At 26.4% G+C, this 6,477-nt stretch overlaps 1 pseudogene; it reads left to right on the top strand.

The window, feature by feature from the left end:
- The first annotated feature begins 1,271 nt into the window (after window positions 1–1,271).
- Window positions 1,272–2,442, top strand: LOC108857865 (uncharacterized; annotated as a pseudogene).
- Window positions 2,443–6,477: the final 4,035 nt, after the last annotated feature.

A 6,477-nucleotide genomic window follows, 5' to 3' on the forward strand; every position in this document is an offset into this window, starting at 1 on the left:
TTTTAATAAAATTTACAAAAATGAAAAATTAAAAAAAAATAAAAATTTTAGAAAATTAAATAAATATTTTTAAAATTATTTTCTAAAGTATTAATAAAATAAAATAACTAAAAAGTAATAATAAATTAAAATTAAATTTTAAATAGAGAAGAACTAAATAAAAAGTTTACAAATTTTTTAAAAAAATGGAAAATAGAAGAAAATCAAATTCACTAGTGACAATGATGGTTTCTCATAAGCATTAATAATGGTGATAATTACATATCTCCAATGATAGTTTCCAACATCATCGTTAAAAATGACAAAAATATATTTTTCAAAACTTTTGAATTTTCATTTTTTTAAAAAATATATGAATTTTTTTTATTTTTAATGTTTTTTAATTTGATCTCATTTATTTTTGAACTTTAAATTTTCTAAATATTAATTAATTTTCTGATTTTTTTCTAAATTTTTTCTAATTTTATTTAATTTATGAGTTTTTATTAAATTTTACGATTTTTGTTTAATTTTCTGGTTTTTTTTTTTTTGTTTATTTTACTTATTAAATAATATTATTTAAATATTATTTAATTTGTTAAATAATCAAAAATTAAACAAAAATCGTAAAATTTAATAAAAACTCATAAATTAAATAAAAGTCAGAAACCATCATTGTCATTATTGATATATTTGAAATTGTTATTATCCACGATGAATATATATATTTTTTAAAAAAATATTATAATTAAAAAAAATCAATTTTGAATTTTCTATTTTTTTTTAAAATTGAACCTTTTTATTTAGTTCTTCTTTATTTAAATTAATCTTATTTGTTATTACAATTTTTGTTATTTTTATTTTGTTAAAATTTTATAAAATTAATTTAATTTTTAAAATATTTATTCAATTTTTTATTATATTTTCATTTTTTGTGAATTTTATTAAGGTTTAGATTTTATTTATTATTTAGATTTATTTATTTATTTTGTTTATTTTATTAATTAATAATTATTTTTGAAAAATTACCTGCTGAACAGGTCAATTTTTTTGATTTGGAGGTTTTTTATGATACAAAAGTCACTTTGAATGTTAAAAATGTTTAGTGAAAAAACTTTAAAGTTTAAACTGCTAGTAAGTGACATTTGAGGGTTTTTTATGCTATAGCCAACGTGGCGAAACATCAACCAATTTTTCTGTTTAGATCCCATTTTGTCCACTAGAGGGAAGAATTCATCCTATTGACCGAAGTTTAAGATTATCTTTTTATTTTTGTAAAAATCGATTCGGGGATGGAGGTATTTCGAAAGGCAGCGATTGTGCGGCTCTATAGCCACAACGGAAAATACTTAACAGCGGACGAAAGATCAAGGAGATCCGTTCATCAACCGTCGCGGCACAACTAAACACCCGATGGACCGTTGAAATTGTTCCTGACTCTAATGTCATTCGTCTTCAAAGCTGCTACGGAAAATACCTAACCGCCTCTAATATTCATTTCCTCCTCGGAGCTACCGGTAAAAAGGTATTGTCTTGTTGCCCAATAAGTTACCTACCTCAAATTAAAATTAGGGTTTAAAAAAAAAAGATATCTTGAATTACAAGGCACGCCTATAAACCACCTTAAGTTTGAAAATGCAAAACACAAATTGATGCAAAGATGTTAATGTTAATGTTTTGCTTGCTATAAATGCAAAACAAAGCACTTGAAAATTTTATCCTTTAAATCATATTATTAGGTATCATTGCGTGATTCATAATAACTTGTAAAACAAGGTAACTACAAACCTTACCGGCAAAGCTGGACTCGTCCGCCGAGTGGGAACCAATATCGGATGATGGCAAACACGTACGGTTCAAGAGTCGGTATGGCCAATATCTAAGAGCTAACAAAGGTTTGCCGCCTGGAGAAACTCTATCACACACGATATCCCTAGCCGTACAGTCACACAAGATTGGGTCTTGTGGAGTGTTGATGTTCTCCAAATTCGAGTTGTCAATGATGAAGATGATTCTACCCATAGTTCTTCCACATTTTCGCGGATCGAGTACTATACATAGATAACCAACTCTAGTAGCAGTGATCATTTTAAAAATATGATTACTTGTTATTTTTTTTTGTTAAATGTTATATAACACTTGACCAGTCAGGTGAGTCATTTACTGTGAGCTTACCACCAAAATCCGAAGGCAGACTGATATATTACGAGATCAGAGATGATTGTGGGAACATGAATAACGACGACATAGGAGAAAAATCATTGATATTCCACGGAAGCGAGCTGACAGAGATTAAAGAAGAAACTAGAGGAAGAAAACAGGGATCCAAGATCTTATTGTTTGCTCTAGAAACCCTTGAATGATGAGAAGCTTTGTCCTCTTCAGTTGCACCTCCCTCCAAATAACGCAACAATGCACGTCATCATCGTTCCTCCTTCACTCGGTACTAAACTTCTCCTTTGATTATACTACGCTTTTCAAATATGTTGTTAAGAGTTATATATATATAAAAATTTAGATCTTAGCTAGCTAATATTTTAAGTTTCTTTTACCATATGATAACAATGTTTTTTTTTTGAGAACAATGTTTATAAGGAAGTTTATGATACATTTGAGACATGAGTGTCCAAAGTTCTTGTTTTCCAAATTTTTGTTTCGAATCTAAAACTGAAAGTTCACTATCCGACACACTTTTTTCTTAAAAGTCTCGTTACGTCTCGGAACATGACAAATCTTCATCATCCCAAGTTTAATGAGTTTCTTTATATCTAATTTTGTTCATTTTTGTTTCCTTTTTGTTGGCAGATATTGACAAACAATAGAGTAATAGTATACTAGATGATAATCGAGTGTATGTACAAAATGTGTTTTTATATATTAATGTATGTTTATTAAATGACTTTAACATTTTGCAATAATATAATCTTTATCGATTGTAAGTGAAAAATAAAAATGTTGATTTTTTTAAATGTATCATCTTTGTTGAAAAGCTAACATATTACAGCTCATTTTAATTATTTTAAAGATTTTATATAAACCAGATAGGCAACATCGATTGTAAAGTTTCGAAAAGGGATTAGATTTTCTGCTCTCGATTTGTTTACTATTGACTCTTGACTCTTCATAAGTGATTTTATTTTCTACCTCTATATTAGGTTTTCGTTCTCGTTTCTGTTTCACAAATATGAGTTTTTAAAACTTATTCTGTGAATTAGTGGAATTACATGAAGGTTAATCTAAAAAGATAAACATCCTGTAAAAATTAGTTCCCTTTATATACATATCTAATCAAAATTTTGAAGAAAAACACCGGCAAGCTGTATTCATAAGTTAGTGTTCGAATATAAGTGCAGACTCGAAATATAAATGTCGGTTTAGTACATGTTTACTAGTTCAATCTAAAAAATTATCTAATTATAAAACAACAAAAAATTACTTATTTTTTAACCTACACTTTTTGAGGTTTAGTCACTTAAAAGTATATATATATATATAATAGCAAACCAAAAATGTTTTACTTGATGACATCATTCTTTTTATAGGAAAAAAAAAATCAATCTAATGGTCATATTTTTTTTATTAATGTATGATAAACTCTCTTTCATGGTACATGAGCATCTTTTCTAATTTTTTTAACAATTAAGTTTGTAAAACTTCATATGCTGTCTAAATAATTGGACTTACTAGTATGAAATCTTTATTCTTGAGAGAAACGAAGACAACAAAGGTTCCAAACTCTGTGACCATGGTCATCATTTTAATTTCTTAACAAATCTTTAATCAAATTTAATATACTGCTTAAATTAGTGGATTAACCATTATGAAAATCTTTATTCCTTAGAGTAACAGAAACAACAAAGGTTCCAACCTTATTGACCATTATACTATGTTATTTTATGATGCAAATATACATTAAAACAATATTGTCATATTTTGATTTTTTTCCTCAAAATATGTGGGTTAACCCCTACGAAAATATTGAATTTTATGTTAAATGCTCTATATTTTTAAGTTTATACTCACTAGTGCTGTTTAAAATTTTCTAATCAATTTATACATTTTATTAAATGTATGATAAACTATCTATCATGGTACATGGGCTTCGTTCTAATTTTTAATAACTAGATTGGTAAAACTTCGTATGCTGCCTAAATCATTGGACTTACCACTATAAGTTTTTAATCTTGAGAGAAACGGAGACAAAAAAGGTTCCAAACATCTTTGACCATCATCTTATGTCAATACATGATGCATCTATGCATTTAAACAAGATTTTCATATTTATTTATTTTTTTCAAAATTTGTGGGTTAACCCTTACGAAAATATAAAATTTTCTTTAATTTCTCTATATACTTAGTAAAGTTGTTTAAAATTTTCTAAATGCATTATAAATTTGTATTAATATATCATAAAATATATTTCAGGGTACATGGTCATCGTTTTAATTTCTTAACAACTTTTTAAAAAAAACTTAATATACTGCATAAATTAGTGGATTAACCACTATGAAATCTCCATTCTTTAGAGAAACGGAAACAACAAAGGTACCAAAACCTCCTTGAACATATAATATGTTAGTTTATGATGCAAATATGCATTAAAAACAATATTGTCATATTTTTATTTTTTTCTCAAAATATCTGGGTTAACCCCTACGAAAATATTGAGTTTTAGGTTAAATGCTCTATATTTTTAAGCTTATACTCACTATTGTTGTTTAAATTTTTCTAATCATTTTATACATTTTTATTAATGTATGATAAATTTTTTCCTAAACTATTTGTCATGGTACAGGGGCATCGTTCTAATTTTTTAACAATTAAGTTGGTAAAACTTTGTATGATGCCTAAATCATTGGACTTACCACTAAAAATTTTTATTCTTGAGAGAAAGAGAGACAACAAAGGTTCCAAACCTCCTTGACCATTATACTATGTTAGTTTATGATGCAAATGTGCATTAAAACAATGTTGTCATATTTTTGTTTTTTTTCTCAAGATATGTGTGTTAAGCCCTACGAAATATTGAGTTTTTAGTTAAATACTCTATATTTTTAAGATTATACTCATTAGTGTTGTTTTAAAATTTTATTTGAATTAATGGATTCTAAAATATCTTTCACGGTATAATATGAATCATTCGAATTTTTTTAATATTTTAGTTTACTAAAAATTTCATATACTGCCTATATTAGTGGAATTACCATTATAAAATCTTCATTATCTAGAGAAACGGTGACAACAAATATTCTAAACCTCTTTGACCATCATCTTATGTCAGTTCTCGATGAAACTATACACTAAAACCAGATTTTCATATTTTTGAATTTTTTCCAAAATCCGTGGGTTAACCACTTTCTAAAATAATGAGTTTTCGGTAAATGCTCTATATACTGAAGTTTATACTCTTCACTTTTGTTTAAAAATTTCAAACCACATTCATTTGAATTAATGTATTCTAAACTCTCTTTTAATTGTGTACTCCCATTTTCAAGATTAATATAAATCCATCAGATGACAAAAAAAAACTCTCTTTCATGGTATATAGGAATCATTCTAAAATTTTAATTTTCTGTTTATTAAAATTGCATATACTGCCTTGATAAGTGGAATTACCATTATAAAATATTCATTATCATCAGAAACGGAGACACACCAAATATTCTAAACCTCTTTGACCATCATCGTATGTCAGTTCAGATGAAACTATTCACTAAAACCAGGTTTTCATATTTTTCAATTTTTTCAAAATTCGTGGGTTAACCCCTTCAAAAAATATTAAGTTTTCGGTAAATGCTCTATATACTGAAGTTTATACTATTCACTTTTGTTAAAAATTTTAAACCATATTCGACATTTGAATTAATGTATTCTAAACTCTTTTTCATGGTATATAGGAATCATTCTAAAATTTTAATATTTCATTTACTAAAATTTCATATACAGTCTTGATAAGTGGAATTACCATTATAAATCTTTCATTATCAAGAGAAACGGAAACAATAAAACCTCTTTGACCATCATCTTATGTCAGTTCTTTGATCAAAATATTCACTAAAACAAGATTTTTATATTTTTGAAATTTTTTCAAAATCCGTGGGTTACCCCATCTAAAATAATGAGTTTTCGGTAAATGCCCTATTTACTGAAGTTTATACTCTTCACTTTAGTTTTAAAAATTTCAAACCACATTCATTTGAATTAATGTATTCTAAATTATCTTTCATGGTATACACGAGTCATACTAATTTTTTAATATTTAGTTTTCTAAAATTTAATTCACTGCCTAGATTAGTAGAATTTAAAATTATAAAATCTTCATTATTCAGAGAAACGGAGACAACGGAGGTTTTAAACTCTTTCACATCATCTTATGTTAGTGCTCGATGAAAACTATACACTAAAACAAGATTTTCATATTTTTTGAAAATTTTCCAAATTCCGTGGGTTAACCCTTCTAAAATAATGATTTTCGGTAAATGCTCTATATACTGAAGT

Source organism: Raphanus sativus, unplaced genomic scaffold (genome assembly GCF_000801105.2).
Source record: "Raphanus sativus cultivar WK10039 unplaced genomic scaffold, ASM80110v3 Scaffold3002, whole genome shotgun sequence".
NCBI lineage: Eukaryota > Viridiplantae > Streptophyta > Magnoliopsida > Brassicales > Brassicaceae > Raphanus > Raphanus sativus.